At 40.8% G+C, this 16676-nt stretch overlaps 1 pseudogene; it reads right to left on the minus strand.

Moving 5' to 3' along the window:
- Positions 1-3316: 3316 nt before the first annotated feature.
- Positions 3317-16676, minus strand: part of LOC149211434 (cation/H(+) antiporter 19 pseudogene) — a 61745-nt pseudogene continuing 48385 nt past the window's right edge.

The raw sequence follows: 16676 nt of genomic DNA on the forward strand, positions 1-16676 counted from the left end.
GATCCAGTTTGGGCGAATTTGTTCAAACAACCAGCCTTCCAGATCTCTCCAGGCTTGGTTGTTAGCTTTGTGAATATCGACTCCCTTCTATGGCATGTCTGTTCGACCCTTTGCAACTACTCCCCTTGAAGATAAGCTCATCCTTCCACCTTTTTAGGAGACTCCTTCTCCTATATAAACTTCCACCATTACCATGAGCAGCTAGTTAGAAACTAGTGGGAACTAGCTAGACTTAGCTTGGATTGTACAGAGCTTGTAGTGCTCAGATTGCTGCTATAGGTTTGGTGTGTTAGGAGTGGAAGTGATTCATTGCTTGGGGAAGTTTGTTTGTGACATTTGTGTGAGAGAGAGAGAGTTGTTTGTCTTGGGAGAACCATCCTCAAAGGTGAATGCTTGAGATACATGCTGACTGATCCCTCCTGAGAAGTTTATCGACGTCAGAACATTTGGTTGTACTCTTCTCTATTCTGATTAATAATAGATGACTGCTATTATTGTTCCATTCTCGTTTGTTTATGCAATGGATAAATGTGAATTATGTCTTTTCTGACTGGCATATAGTTACTTTTACTAGATTTCACGCTTGCGTTTGCCTTCTCTTCGTGTGTGCAGGTGTCCGTTCGCGGGGATCGCGGAGGACTGTGACCAGCCGAAGCGAAGGGGCGAAGGAGACATCTCTTCGTCCAACGACAGCGCAGGAATCCAAGTAGGTGCTCTTTACTTCTTGTTTAATTGTAACTAGGAACATGCGTGGCAGCATTGTGTGATTGTTGCTAGACCCCTATTGGGCTAGTAGGGATCGCCTCTATCCGTAGAGGGGATTTACCTCTCCAACAACTAGCTTCTATTAGAAGAAGACACTCCCACTGGTTGAACATACTCCCTCAACTCATACACAGATAGCAAGTTGGTGAGAGTCACATTGCTGAATGGTCTCTTTGACAACAGTCATGGGTGCAACGCATTGAGATGCTACTTACACATATATGCAGATATATATATCAACGTCTAAATAGTGGAGACATGTAGAGCCAGAATACTGAGCCCCCTGTAATGAAGATTTTACCATGTGACGAAGATTTTACCATGCCTTATCCTTCAATTGTTTCCTTAATAAATACTGAGTAGTGACAATAAACTAATAGGTCTCTTCTACTGAGCATGCATTTGCTCTTGAAAATAGAACAAAATCATGCCCGAAATACCAAAATATCTTGGATAAGCAAGTTGAAATACTGAGCAGTGACAATAAACTCATAGGTCTCTTCTACTGAGCATGCATTTGCTCTTAAAAATAGAACAAAATCATGCCCGAAATACCAAAATATCTTGGATAAGTGCCATATCCTAACCATTTAATATGCTATAATCATTCATCAAAACATCCCTTGAAATCTTGGAAAAGTAAACTGAAAACAACTCTACAGAAGGTACCATTTCCCAGCCATGCAATCATTCATCATGATTATACTTGAATGAGCTTAGGGTTAGATTCTATAATTGGTAAAAAATTCCCTCAAAGTACTTAGCACGAGGCCAAGTTCTACGTATATGTGTAACCATATATCATTGTCAGATTTCAGGTGTACCTTACATTACAGAGAAGAAATAGCAACTCTGCCATTACAACCAGCTATTTCAAGTAACATATCATACTCAGATTTGAGGTAGAACCCGTGTAAAGATGTATGACAGGGTAGCACAGAGTAGGGAATAATTCTAATCAAAGGAAACATTCCCATTGTCATATAATAAACTGATATGTTGCCAATACTATGCACAATTTTCTTTAGTACAAGCATGGTGAGGCAAATGCAGAAAACAAGTGAGAACAATCAGATTGCTATGGGGCTGGCCTGTATGCTGCCCCTAGTATCTACAAAATACATACAACATCCTCTATGCCAGGTATATTAGAAATTTAAGAATGATTGAGTAGAAAACAACTGAAATCACTCCAGATTCCCACTGCCAAATGCGTTCGAATGAGGCGCCTACATTAACTGTACTTACTACTTATGCATGGAAAAGTACTCAAAATAGACAAAGGATCATGGGATTGCTATGCTGAGCTCTGTATGAACCCTACAAATTTGTCATTATCCTTTTCTTTTTCTACAATTGAGAATCTTGGGCATTCCAAGGAGGATAAGTAGGAATTATCGAATTTACAAATAGTCCATAAATACAACCATGAAGGCCATTATTAAAATAAGGACAATTAAGAATTGTTTGTTGCTTCATTAACATCGTATTTTCATAGCCGTATTTCTACAATATTCATATTTCTTGCCAAAACATTAATTGACCACTCAATGCTAATTAAATGCGGTTGCATGTATCAATGACTGAATTCTAACTGTTGTCATTGGTCGTGAGTGAGTCAGTCGTACCATGTAACATCCAAAAACAGACCAAATGGAGGCCATACTATAGCATTTCCATGACCTTTTGTATTATAACATTAGTATACAAATAACTATTTCAATAAGATGTACATGCCACCTCTCCAATAAGTTAAAGATGTACTACATGCAATCACCTTTTGTTAGATGCAGCTTGCTGGTTGCTCTTTGTGTAAGATGCACTTTGATATTACTGTTTTGGTAGTATTGGGGATGTTGGTTGCAAGACCAGTGTTAAAGTTTAGATATAAGATATGCTATTTTAGCTTTAGCTTTTGGAAATGCTACCAATGACCTAATGCCATGCCTGAAGAATTCTTAATAATTCCTAATGTCAATGGTGTGCAATTGCATCTCTAATGATGCATTATGAGATCACTGTGTCCACAGCTAACTTGGGACCTACAAAGTAGGCTTACTATATATCAGAAGCAGACAGTGGACACCATGTTCATTCCATATTAAGAGAGCAGACAGTGGAAACCATGCTCATTCCATATTGAGAAAGCCATAAATCAGAGCAATACCCCTACTTATATACCGTCTTGTATAGCCTAGCAGAGGGGATACCACCGTATTAATTCATGTGTAGTAGTTAGCAAGGTTACGCCAAGTTATTAGTCAGCTGTTAGAAGAACGATTGGTTACTTTATGGATCTTCTTGAAATTGTCTTTTATAGTTCGTGTTTAATTATGTTAGAGTGATAGGTTCATTGGCTTATAGAGGAAGTATGTGAAACTTTTAAGACGCTATCTTAGAGGTGGATCCACCGAGATATTGTAAAAGACCAATTGAAAATAATAAAGTCAAGTATTTTTCGAGACATTGTTATCTATATGGAAATAGTAAGGAAGATAAACAAAAGTGAAAGTTATCAAGCCTAAGCGATCATACCTTGTCATGTGAGGAGACTCGGGCAGATTAAATGCTGACAGCGCTTGTCGAGTCAACGTTTTTTTGAGAAGGGCACTTCATCAGTATGAATATCATCATGTTGGTGAATCACTAATATTGATGCACTGATTGGAACAGTTGGTGAGGCCAGCAAATCCCCAATTGGACCTAGTTCTAGACAGTCCGCAGTTTGATCCGCCAAGTCTGCCACTAGCGGGGATGGAAAATGCCCCCTTCCCACCAAAAACAGGTCGTACTTGTTGTTCTTTGCAATTGCCAGAAATGAATGCACCGTGTTGCTGATCACCTGCTCTTCATACACAATGGGTTTCCCTGCATCACTACCATCAGATGAGTGGGTTTTCTTCGTGATAGGGACTAAGGCATCTTCATCCAGAATACTCTCATGCTCTCTGTTCATTTCTGCAGTGGAAAATTTGTACTGTTGTTGTGTCTCACGCTCATGGGCGGGCAGAGGAGTAAGGTTGACGAGAGTGTGGTTGAATTCTGTTCCAGGCAGGAACCTTATGACTGTGAGCGCAATGCCTGGATGCTCTGCCATTCTTCTTCCAAACACCAGAGCCTCACGATCATCTGGACCTCTGAAGAAGAGAACCGCAATGTTATGGTCTACATTGGAAGGCACCACCTGGGACTGATCCCCGAGGACCCTATCCACCAGGATGCCGACTTAGCAGGGTGAGTTCTTCAATATTTTCTCGTTCACCGTCCTGAATCCTAGGTTCACAGACTCCAGGACACCATCAACGCGCTGGTATTTGTGGAAAGGGAGGACGATCATGGCGGCCCGTTTCTGGTCCGCAATTTTGCAGATATCCTCATGCATGTCCTGAAATTGAGAAATTGCTATCATGGGTCTAACCGCCACTTTGTTCAGCTGTCCATACGCCTCGAATGCAACCACAATCTAGTCTTCTTCTGATCGGTTGTGGTTCGAAAACGGAAGACCATTTTTCCTTGCCTTTTGAACCATCATGATGGCAGAAGACCTTTCGGACAACTACACTAGGTGCATAATGTAGAGGCGCAGGGCATATTTTCCAACCCCTCTGGAGGCCTCTATTAGGTTTATCATGGCTGGGATGTTCCTCGAACCATGTACACAGGCTACAATTCTCAACTCATCTGGTTTATCTCTTTGTATCTTTCTGTGCTTGTATGGGACTTGTTTCCATGCTGGTTTGTATATGGCCATTACTATTGGGATCGTGATGAATGTCGTGACCAGAGCCATCAATACAAGGATTGCAAATGTTTTGTCATTCAGCACCTGTTAAAATAAAACAAACTAGGAAATGATAGTCTTGTCCAGAAGATATGGAAATCACAGATCAAATATATTGCTCTGTTAAAGAAATAGATGATAGGCAACTAATACGCAATTCATTCATCGCAGAACCTAAAAGTAAAATAAACTCCAAAAGATAACCTCAGGGATCATACTGGGAAAAGATGGTGCTCTGTATGTCTCTACCCATAATACTGGAAAAACTAGTAATAATTTAACAGAAATAAGAGGCCATACAATATGGGAGGATGCTGAAAATTTCTTCTGTCGCTCATTCAACTCTTCCCTGGGTGCTCTGCCTCCGAAAAAAACCCAGTGAGGGTTTCACGAACCCTTCTTACTGCTCAGGTTTCTGGTGGTCTTTCCTCTTTCTTCAAACCAACAAATCCAAAAAGCCTGTAACATGCATGATGAAACTGAAACGGTATTGAAACTGAAACTGAAACGGCATTTAAACTGTTAAAACTGTGAAAATGTATTAAAACTAAACTATGAAACTGTATTAAAACTATATTAATCTGACGGCACATTATTCTTGAATCGTCTAACATTTGATCGGATGGTGCAGACTTGTGCCAAGTGGCAATTTTGGGTGTTCATTTCAGAGGGAAATGCCTTACGGCGTAACCAGAAAAGAACGCATTGAAATTTCAAATTTATTTAGCACACACATTCCTGACACTCATTTCAGGAAAACATATCATGACATTTACATATGTTTAACTAAGATCAATAGTAATGAAATACATGTGTACCGTTCACCAGAAGGCAAGACTCCACTTCCTCTGTTGTTGCTAGTATTCCCTTGTAGCTAGTCACCTCCGCGAGTGAATGATGACGCACTTGATCCGAATGCGAAGACTCACCGGTTAACCTCCCAGCCTACTCCTTGGGTACTCTTCTTCCCCGCAGACCCCTGAGCTGCAATGGGGTTGTACAATGGAGACAAGCACTAGCTAGTAGAGGAGAGCACACCTTGGCTCAAGAGTCCCCTCTCTAAATCCTCTACCTCACCAAACTCACTATAGCTTCGTAATCACTGCTCTCACAACATCTCATCCATCCAACAATAGGGTTCCCAAAAAGTCCCTTCTTCCATGGCTTGCCCCTTCTTTTATAGGAGTCCTCATAGGTGACACTTGTCATGTCATGCATAATTAATTATTATTATTATTTTTTATAATTCAATAGCTTGATTATTCACCCACCCATGTGTCATTCTCACATCAAGGGTCTCCCAAATTATTTACTTAAATTTTTATTTAAAACTAATATTTTCCTCACCTCAACAAGATTCCTATTTCTTCTCCTAGTTGTCTCTTTATTCCCCCCTTTTATTCCTTAATTTGTGTTCATTACTTGAAGTCAATTAATGAGTCAAGATTTTATCCCCAATCTACTCCCTACTTTAACTCAGGTTATCTCCTAGATGGATATTCTTATGTTGGTTGTTGACACATGGAACTTTTCTACATTTCTCTAAATTAATTTATTATTCTCATTTTAATTGACCTTCCCCTTTTCTTAATTAGGTTTAAATTAGTTTAGGATTAATCTTTATCCTTACCATTATGTTTGTCTTTCCCCTTTTTCCTAATTTAACCACATAATCTTCCTAGTATTTTCCAAAATGGGAAGGGTAGAGTTTTTAAGGTATTCTATTTTAATTCTTCCTATGATCCTCCGTATTCCAAGTTTTATTTTTGATTTAATTACATTGGTTTCTAATCATCATTTACCCTTGATGTAAATTTACCTAGTTTTCATTCCTTGCTTATATTTATTTATTATTATTTATTTTTAATGATTCCAAGGATGCCAAGCTTTGGTTGTGCCCTTCAAGAACTTCCCTAGAAGTTCCAAGGGTGCCACACCTAATAGCTTATTTGTGATGTCAAGGGTGCCAGTTTGGTTTTGCCCTTCAAGAACTTCCCTAGAAGTTCCAAGGGTGCCACACCTAATAGTTTATTTGTGATGTCAAGGGTGCCAGTTTGGTTGTGCCCTTCAAGAACTTCCCTAGAAGTTCCAAGGGTGCCACAACTAATAGTTTATTTGTGATGCCAAGGGTGCCAAGTTGGTCATGCCCTTCAAGAAATTCCCCTGAAGTTCCAAGGGTGCCACACCACTTGCCCTTCAAGCATCCAGTGATTACGAGGGGAAAATATAGTGCAACGTCATAGACCACTATCATCTCTTATGTTGCCTGCTGTAGTGAGACTAATGGTGTCGGGGATCAAGGAATCTGCCTTGATGCGCGCCCCCCGGTAAAGTCCTCATGAGCGGCCCAGCTTTGGAACCTGCCCTCATGGCATCGTGATCTTCAAGGCGAAGGTGCTTCAACCCTTCCAGCCCAAGTCACGGTGGGAGTGCTAGTGGGTGAGATCAGGGACTCTGTCCCACCCCTCCCATGTAGTTCCATCCACTTGTACAACCCCATCACCCATATGTGAGTCATTCGGTCAAGCAACTAATCTGTGCCTACAACCATTAATATATCATCATAATATAGTTAAACATATATGCAGATTCCAAGATTGACTTAGACTTTCAAAGATAAATTAATATAAATTTTCATCAAACCAGGTGTCATCGACATGTCATATGCGAGTGCCTCTGATGGTTTCCTGCCATACTCAATAATCATCAGTAACAAGGTTTCTCAATGTTAGTCAATTATCATAATAGCATCATAAACAATTCCTGGTCATTCACATCATTGTCCATTGTAAGTCTGAACTAAAGGAAGTAGGTAACATAGGGGACACATCCCTCATGGCTATCATCAATAATCATCAATGGAAACATACATATTCATTAAGCTATCAACATCGTAACATCGTCGAAATATACCTATCCATAAAATTTATCCTCATTATGCTTTAAGTAGAGCGCATACATATTCTTTACTACCCTCATCATAATTTCAAATAGAGACCAACTTAACTATATAATATGGCAATCATCAGAATATTGATAGATAAGATACATAACCATTCATGCTACCATAATATCAATGGAAAGCATTCATAAACATCACAATCATGAATGTCTCAATCGCTAATAATAGTGTCATGGGTCTAGATCTTCAATCTGAGGTCCTCGAAGAATAAAGTGTCTAAGATAATGTCGTATTAGGGTCAGGAAACTAGAGTGGGCACTACACATTTGTTGTATGATTAAATTGGAGTCACCTAGAATGAACACTTTTGTAGCTCCTAGAACCTTGAGCAGTTTAAGGCCTAAAAGGAGAGCCTCATACTCTGCCATGTTGTTGGTGAATTTGAAGTTTAGTCTGTAGGCATGGCCTTCTGCATGATTGTTATGTGTATTGTGAATCCATACACCTGCCCCTGCTCCCAGCTTATTAACAGAACCGTCAAACTCCAAATACCATGTGATGTCTTGCTTGTGGTTAGTATTAAAAGTTTCAGTCATTTTAGGATTGGGCAGATTTGAATTTTCTATTTGGGGAGGTTCTTCTTGTATGCTGATTGCATCAATTGTTTCCGTAGTTTCAAGGTTATGGACTATCGATTCTTCATTTATGCTTATCTTTTGTTGTAAAGCCAAAGGCTTATCATCAGTTAGAGGACTTGTTTCATCATTAAACAAAATAAAAGAATCCATAGCAGAATGGATTGAGTAAATTGGAAAGTTTTGGGGCTTTTCCTCACTACTTACCACATATTTCATTAGTGTTTCCCTATACAGTCTCTTTAGGTGCCCAAAAACAGATATAGTGGCATAAGAGAGGTCTAATTGGAGAGATCCTTAAAGTTTTGCTCCCCATGATCTTGATAGGAGCATACCATACTTTGGTGGAATGTCAGCGACCACTACGTCCATTAGGATTGTCTTGTTGGGAAATTGGACTAAAGACACACAAAGGTCTTTGATTAAGCCTAAACACTTGACCTGACTTGAGTCAAAGGAGAATAAGTCTTTGTAGGGTCTTGTAACATCAAGGTTTAGTTTCTCCATTACAGCTTTGGGCATAAGATTGTGTGAGGCACCTGAGTCAAACATAGCATTGTGCAATACTTTATCATGTATGTGCAAACTGATATAAAAGGGTAGAACAGATCCATATGTTGATTTTTCGTTAACTTCAGGGCCAAACAGCAATTCAGGGGTATCATCTAAAACATTTACATCATCCTTGACCTCTGGCATCTAAAGTGACTTTGAATTTGTTGCCTATACACATCATGTTTAGCAAGTTCAGATAAAGGGACGGATATCTTAAGTTTGCCAATCTCTGCTTCTAAGTTAAATGGTTTCTCCAATGGAGTCTTTGTGTTAGCAGTAGCAGATTTCTCCTTTTCAAGTGTATTTTCTGCGTTTTCCTTTTGATTATCAGCGTTATGGTGAATGATACCTTGCGGTATTTCTGTTTTGGGAAGGTTTTTAGGAGTGTTGTTCAAATCTTCTTTTGAGGAAGAAGGTGGCAGAGGCTGATCAATAGAAGGCTGCATGTCTGTTATGTCCTCTACAGTCACTTGATGCGGGTTTGGGACAGTTACCTCAGTTGGTTCTGTTATAATAGCCTTGCCTTTAATCTTGTTGGGTTGTTTGCCCTTCTTTGGGTTGCTAGGTTTAGGAATATCAATGGTTCTAGTTCTCAGCTTATATTGTTTGTGGACCTCATACACAGCAGAATCATAGCCTTGTTTAAAATCAAAAGACTCTCCAGACTTGGTCTGAAATTGATTAACATCATGGTAGTCTTGGTCTTCTTGGTCTTCCTTTGATAGGAAAACTTGTTGGTCATTTTTCAAACCCATTAGGTTTATGTGAGTGTCTTCTATTGGTTCACTAGATGTGGATGCTTCTGTGTAGTTTTCTTGGAAAGGAGGCCTAATATCATGGTCGGGACTAGCCCTTCCAACATTTTGGTTTTGATTCTTTCTGAAATTTAGGTTCCTTATGGTATTTGGCTGTTGTCCTTCCCATGATGATTTCCTCTCAACACTCTCTACTCTGTCTCCCAGCCTATGCATGCCATTGATGATAGCGTCTAGATTTTGATCTAAGGCTGAGGGTTCTTCCTTGAAGGTGGTTCTTCTCTCAGTTCTAGCTCTGTTTCTTTTGGCAATTAAATTTGCCTCCACAGTGACAGCCACATTTTGCATTTCGGCAAGGCTGTTAGGGGCTCTTTCCTTTAACTGGTAGGCCATATCTGGGTCGAATCCATCAGGGAATTTATACAAGGCAAGGTCAGGTGGAGGCCTTAAGTTCTGTGGTATTGCATTATAGACATTATTGAATCTTGCACAATAGTCCAAAACAGTCTCTTGAGGGCCTCTTTTAATTGTATCGTATTCAGCTAGTATGTGCAAGGGGTCTTTCTTTTTCTCCCATCTGTTGATAAATGACTGGTATAAGGCTTCTGGGTCTGCTATGGAATTGGCTGGGAGTGCTCTAAACCAAGTCCTGACATCGCCTGTCAAACTTTGGACAAAAATCTTCATTCTCACACTATCATCGTCAATCTCATAGCTTTCAAAGTAATCCTGCATTTTCTTTGTATGTTGAAGGGCTATGCAGGCACTTGTGCCATCAAAATAAGTTATTTTAGTCTGGTAATCCTGAGGCATAGCCCCGGGATTAGCAGGCAGTTGTAAAGGTGCATATCTGTTAGCCATATTCACAGGGATAAATGGAACAACAGGGATAAATGGAATAGCTGGAAGAAATGGGATAATAGGAGTAGTAGTGGTAGTATGTGTAGTGAATGGAGGTGTGGAAAAGGTGTTTGGAGAGGTGGATGAAGAATAAGGGGAACTAGGCGTTGAACGAAACAAAACTTTGACAGGGGTTGGAACACAGCTTGGCTGAACTATTTTAGGGCTAGAATCAGCAAAATCTTCTTTTCGCTCTAATTTCCTGAGGTTCCTTGGGATTAAATTCAGATTTTCAAAAGCAGCTGGGGGATTTGGGTCTGGATTTGACCTGGTATAATGAGTTTTCCTCTTGGGAGCCAGCTTCTAGCTTGTTTTTGGGGATTTTTCTAAGAATATATCGGTTAGAAAGGAACTTTTGAAGGTCTGGTTCTTTCCCAACGGAGCTTTCCAACTTGATTTGTGAAATTATCTGAGGATGATCCCCAGTGGAGTCGCCATTATGTTATCACTCAGGTTGTCCCTAAAGCTCCTTAAAGGGATACGGCCGAGGTAACCACAAACCAATCTTCGGACTGCAGGTTCTAGCCCACTTGCAATCAGAGAGGGCTCTCTCTTAATGATTTAGCTTTGTTGATGATGATTTTAGGCTAGTTATTGAGTTCAAGGGGTTTTGTTTGTGTTTTGGTGGGAAGGAGGATGCTTTCAAGTAGAGAGGTAATGCATAGTGTGGTAAGTTTCAAACCATTGGGCATGGAGTCATGGAGTAGGACTGCTGGTGCATTTTCTTGGTCACAAGAGAGAAATATGGAGCAAGCTAGCTGCACATGAAACAATGATTCAAGCTAAAAGGATGGAATGAGGGCTAAGGAATGAGAGGCAACAAAGAATCTCTCATTCAGCTTAACAGCAGGAAGGTGAAAGAGCTCTATCTAGGAGCAGTCAAGAATCCCTAGATAACTGTCAAACATGGGTGAATTAGAGGAAAAATGAGCCAAAGGGAATTCATATTCATTACTAATTCAGATGAAAACATAAAGAAACAGCAGACATTGAGCATAGAGTGCAGCCAAGCAAGTTCTAAGCTAATCTTTCTTTCTGCTATTTAGAAGGTGATACATGTATAATATGAGCATATATCAATGAAAACAGAGGTAAGAAGCACTTATTGAGTCATATTGCAGCACAAGAATTCCATATTCATTCTTCAACCATTAAACAAACATCAAACAGTCCATCCTCCAGGCTTTTCAGCAGTCTTTGATTAAGGAAAACATCCAGATATACAGAGCGAGTCTCTAGTAGAGTGAATCAACCAACAAACCCTTTAAACAATGAATTAGGGTCGTTTATATAGAGAAAGATATCCAAAATATCTATTACAGCAGACCTTAAACAGGTCTGAGGGAAATGAGTTTTTTAACCTAATCTTATCCTGAAATTAATGCAAGAAGATATTTATTTGAGCTGCGCTGGAGGCAGCTGCGTCAAAATGAGTTAATACTACGTCCTTATGGCTCTGTGTTGTTCATTTAGCCATAACTATGCTTTGGGCTTTGATCCCCTGCTCTTGAGTGGTTTTGATATGCATTAACTGTGATTTGAGAGCCCTAAATGGCTTCACCGCTTTCTTTGACTTTGCTTGAAGGCCTTTAATGTTCACCTGCTTTAGAAATAAAGGTTTCCACTAAGATACTTAACTGATACTCTCTGTTGCAACACTGATACTCTTTGACATGAAGCTGGGCTTTATCTCTCCTCTGATACTCTTTGTCGCTTCAATCGGGCCACTTCCTCTCCCCTGATATACTCAAAACTGTCAAATCGCCTCTTTCTATCCCTTCCACGCAAACATAACTGCTGCAAATGCTTTTCATGGCTTTTTTAGAGTGCTATCGGCGCTGGCCGACTGAATATGAACATACATGAAGAAATCCTGTCAAATAATGGAGGAGGAATGCAACCTGCTAACTGTGCTGGACTGAGGTTGGCTTTTAAGCCTTCCATTTTGATCAAATTTTCTTAGCGATGCGCGATTAGCGGAAAACTGCCTTAGCTTTTCATTCCGGGCATCCTTTGTTGTGATTTTCGCCCTTCGTGCCTTTTTCGGTGATGACGTCAGCAATGGGTCCCGGTACGGCAGGGTGACGACGTGGCAGATGACACGGTGGCAGGGAGACAGAAGGTGGTTTGTGGTTTTATCGGACCGCCTCCTGTACGAAAACGGTATTTGTCAAAGCCCTTCCGATGCAATAAAAAGCGGACAGGTGTCTTTTGTATGGCGGAGAAACCGCTTCGCCATCGGAAGCTAACGGTTGAACGTCGGGTTGCCTCCGAAATCGCCGAGAGTCGTCGGATGGGGAGGGCCCAATCCGACGGTGGACGGAATGGAAAGCTGCGGCTACAGTAATGTACGAGGCCCACTCGAATATTTAAATCGCTATATAATGCAGCGGGGGTTTAGACTTTGGGTGTATGGGTTTTATATGGTTATGCGTCGGGGGTAGAGTATTAATCATTTAATCAAATGTTTAAAACAGAACCCGAAAATGTGAGCGCGCGGGATAAAACAATGAGGTTTATGGGTAAAAGGGGGAGGGAATGGTTATTAACTTAACCAAATGTTAAATTAACCCCAGGTTTGAACTCGGAAGGGTTCATAATAGTCCCAAATGGACTATTATTCCCCAAGACTTGATTATATGGCTATAGCGCCAGGGGATGGGAATATGTAATATTTTTGGGATTTTATATAGCTTTTTGTATAATAGGGGATAAGGAAATGATCTAGGGAGCTAGATAATAGAGTTAGGAGTTGATATGAATTTGTGAGGTGAAGTGTAGGGGAGAGGCTAAGTTTGTGAACTGAAACTTAGACATAGGAAGTGAATGAACTGCGGAGAAATGACTTTTAGACGAGAAATGTGGCTTCTCTTCACTGAAGAAAGTCAAAGCTTGACTTAGTTTTTTACAACAATGAAGTGATAACAGGACTGGTTAGGCAGATCCCAAGGTCCTCAAGGGGATGTTAGTGAGTGATTTGGGGAATAAGAAGAAGGGGGAGTTAGACATGCCCGGCTTGAGCTCCTCCAAATGAAAAAAGTGCCTCATAATTGTGATCTGAATAAATATAACACTTGAAAACATGAAATGGATCACATAGCTTGATTCTGCAACCACAAAACTACTTACCCAGCCTACTTACCTAGCATTTTTTCTTCCTTTTGGTTTGGGTGCACTTGAACTAGCAAACCAAACTTTTCATTCTTTTCTTTTTACTGTCCTCCTATCTACATGTACGCTTATTTCATCCAGGAGCTCAGATTAAGCTGTTGAGCACCCTTGTTTCTCTACCTATCTACAAATCTGCCAAGATTAAACAGTTTGGACAGATAATGATTCTCTATATTCTACAACAGGAAATTGAAACCTAGGGAGACCAAGATTAAGCTGTTTGGCCTTCCTTTTAACAGAAAATTCTTCAAAAATGGAATAACTCATCAAAATTGGAATACAGCAGTGGCATTTAGACTAGCACACTTTCATGGCCTCTTCTTTGGCCTCTTTTGGAAATATGGAGCATTGCAGCATGCAAAGATGACATATTTGGCACTTTCAACTGTCAATCATGAAATATGAACACCTTTCGCAATAGGAGGCTAACATCCTACATATATTACAAAACGTTTAAATATGCGCGGGCCCCTGTCATTTCCAAAACCCCGCAACTTTAAACGTCCCGACCGCCGTCCGATCCAGGACCTTAAATTTAACGGTGGGCGGCGATATCGGAGCCGCCAATCTGCCGGAGATTAGCATCTAGGGGATTGGCGGTATTACTGTCGTACCCCCGCCACGCGTCAACCTCCTGGCGTGATCGGAGGCCCCCCTCACAATACTGCCTCGTGCTAAAAGCGGTGCAGGGAAAACCGTAAACCGCCCTCCACATGTCCGGTGACGTCAGGTCCCTGTCACCCTGTGACGTCACGACACGTCGGCCCGCCGCTGCCCTGTACCGCTGCCATGTCATCCGCTGACATCAGCGCCCCGCCACCGTGTCACATGCCATGTCACCTTACGCGTCACATGCCACATCACTTTCCGTACCCGCTACGTGCCAAAATACGTCATGTTCACGTCATCCCCGAAAAGCGCCAAAAGCGCTAAAATGCCCAAAATACATTAAAAAGTTGTGAAAACGACTATTTTGTTCATTTTCTATTATGCGCTAGTGGAGCTGCTTGCATGTGTTTTTTCAATCAATCAGCTATAAACGTGCACAGTCTGTCACCCTGCGAATTGGTCTCCATAGCTCGACCCCTCAGTTCAGCATTGCGCCTATCAGTTGCCCTCCGCGCCATAAAAACAGGTATTTACCCTTTATTTACCCATAAACCCTATTTTTCCGCAGTTCTCCATTGAAATCGATTGAACATCTGCAATTTCACACTGCATGCACTCCAGCCCCTGAAATTCCACTTGTAAACTCACTGGTTGACCCCCTGTTCAAGAGTAACCCGGCAAATTTGCCCTCCTCTGCAAATTCACTAAGTAAAACGCATCTTAAGCTCGTTTCTGCCGGTAGAGTCTCCAAGATGCCTATCAGCTAAGTGCATTGGTCAAATTTCTCTGCCAAGAGTCCCTTTTCTCTGTATAAACTAGTCTCCTAAGTTGCCTTTGCATAATGTGTTCTTCCTGAGAATTTTTACCCGGTGAATCTGTTTCATATCGAAATTCAATCCACAGATTCCTTGGGAAGAGTTTCATGATCCTTGTTCTATTGTCAGTAGTTGTACTCAAGCTAAGTTTCAGGTCATAGACACTCAGAATTCCAGAATGGCCACTCCAGCAGCCTTAAGCATCACTCCTCTCAATGCACCTCACAAGGAACTTGAGGCATTGCCTTTAGCTGATAGGGACCACTTAATTCAAGATTTGGTTGGGGACAGAAATCACTTACAGTCCTTCTGTCAGCTGAGAAACAGTTACCTGAATAACAGGATACTTATGGCATTTGGGAATCAAACTTGCCCATCTACTTCCTCCCTTCTGTCAATGTTTTCCCAAAAATTATTCGCCTCTGCTGTGAAAACTATGACCCAAATCAAAGAGCAGTCAAGTCTCCATCTGGGAGCATCCTCTTTCAAATAACTCCTGACTCCATCAACCAAATGTTAAAATTCAAGCAAACTTAGCTCCTGGTCCCTCTCTCTATGAAATTCCTGCTTGATGAAGGTCCTAAACTCTCCAGCTCTGAGATAGCCCGAATTGCCAAAGTATTCTTGAGAGCAGATCACCGGCCTACAAGGCCACCTCCTTTTCTCTATATAGATTTCAATGAAGTGGGCAAATTACTAGTTGATATGATATCCTATGTACTAGGTTTCAAAACAAGTGAGCACATTGATGTAACTATATTGGTCTTCTAATCTGCATTGAGCCCAGGACAGCCCCCTGCTATCAAGTACAATTACGCCAAATTCATCTCCAATAAGATACATGACCAACTAGTGAAACTGGATAGGGAAGGAGTCTTCAAATACTCATCTTACATTTATCATCTATTCATGTATTATCAGCCACACAGTTTTCAATGCCCCATCAAAAGATTGGACTCCAAAGGAGAAAAGAGGTCTGTGATTTTCTGGACCTCGGTCTTTCATGAAGTCAAGAACTCCCCCTACTCTTACTGTGAGTTTATTGACCTGTTTGTCTATCCAGTCTCTTGTCTCCTAATGAGAACTCCTCCTACCAGGCTATCCTATGACATGCAGAAAATATTGTAGCTTTCAAAAAACTACAAAATAGGTGACTGGTACTTTTACCAGGATCACACTGTCATTAGGATATATGGCTGTGAGCTCTATCCCTACAGGCTGCCAAGATATGTACCAATGAGACTGTTTGCCTTGGAGTATTACAGGAAACTCATCAATTCAGATTTAACTCATTTTCACAGTGCCAAGAAAAAGGCTCGCTTGAAATTCAAAGACCAACTAGGCCCCTTTCTCATGAACAAAAAAGAAGGGTGGCAAGAGGCTGATAAGATATTGACTAAAAAATTCAGATTAAAAAGGAGTTTTTGGTGGGTCCCTTATGACCTAGATGGCTTTATCAATGCCAGAAAAATAAAATATAGGCTATCAGCCTATGAACATTGCAGAATCCCACATATTGAACAATATGCAAACCAAGATGAGTGGCTGGAAGGGACACTAGTTGAAGAGCTCACCCAAGAAGAAATAATGGAGAAAAATATGAAAGATTTGGAAAAAATTCTTGACTTGGGTTCTGTTGAGCAGATGATATTCAAACTGCCACAACAAGTTGGAGAAGGCTCATCAACTGCTGCAGATCTACAATCTGCCCAAGAAAGGTCTACACCAGCAACAGGTACATCAAAAGGCAAGGAGCCAATGGAGGCAGAACAGGAAACAATGACAGAA

This window comes from Pinus tabuliformis, chromosome 1_1 (genome assembly GCF_031772625.1).
Source record: "Pinus tabuliformis cultivar Carrire ecotype Pingquan chromosome 1_1, CPIR1, whole genome shotgun sequence".
Classification (NCBI taxonomy): domain Eukaryota; kingdom Viridiplantae; phylum Streptophyta; class Pinopsida; order Pinales; family Pinaceae; genus Pinus; species Pinus tabuliformis.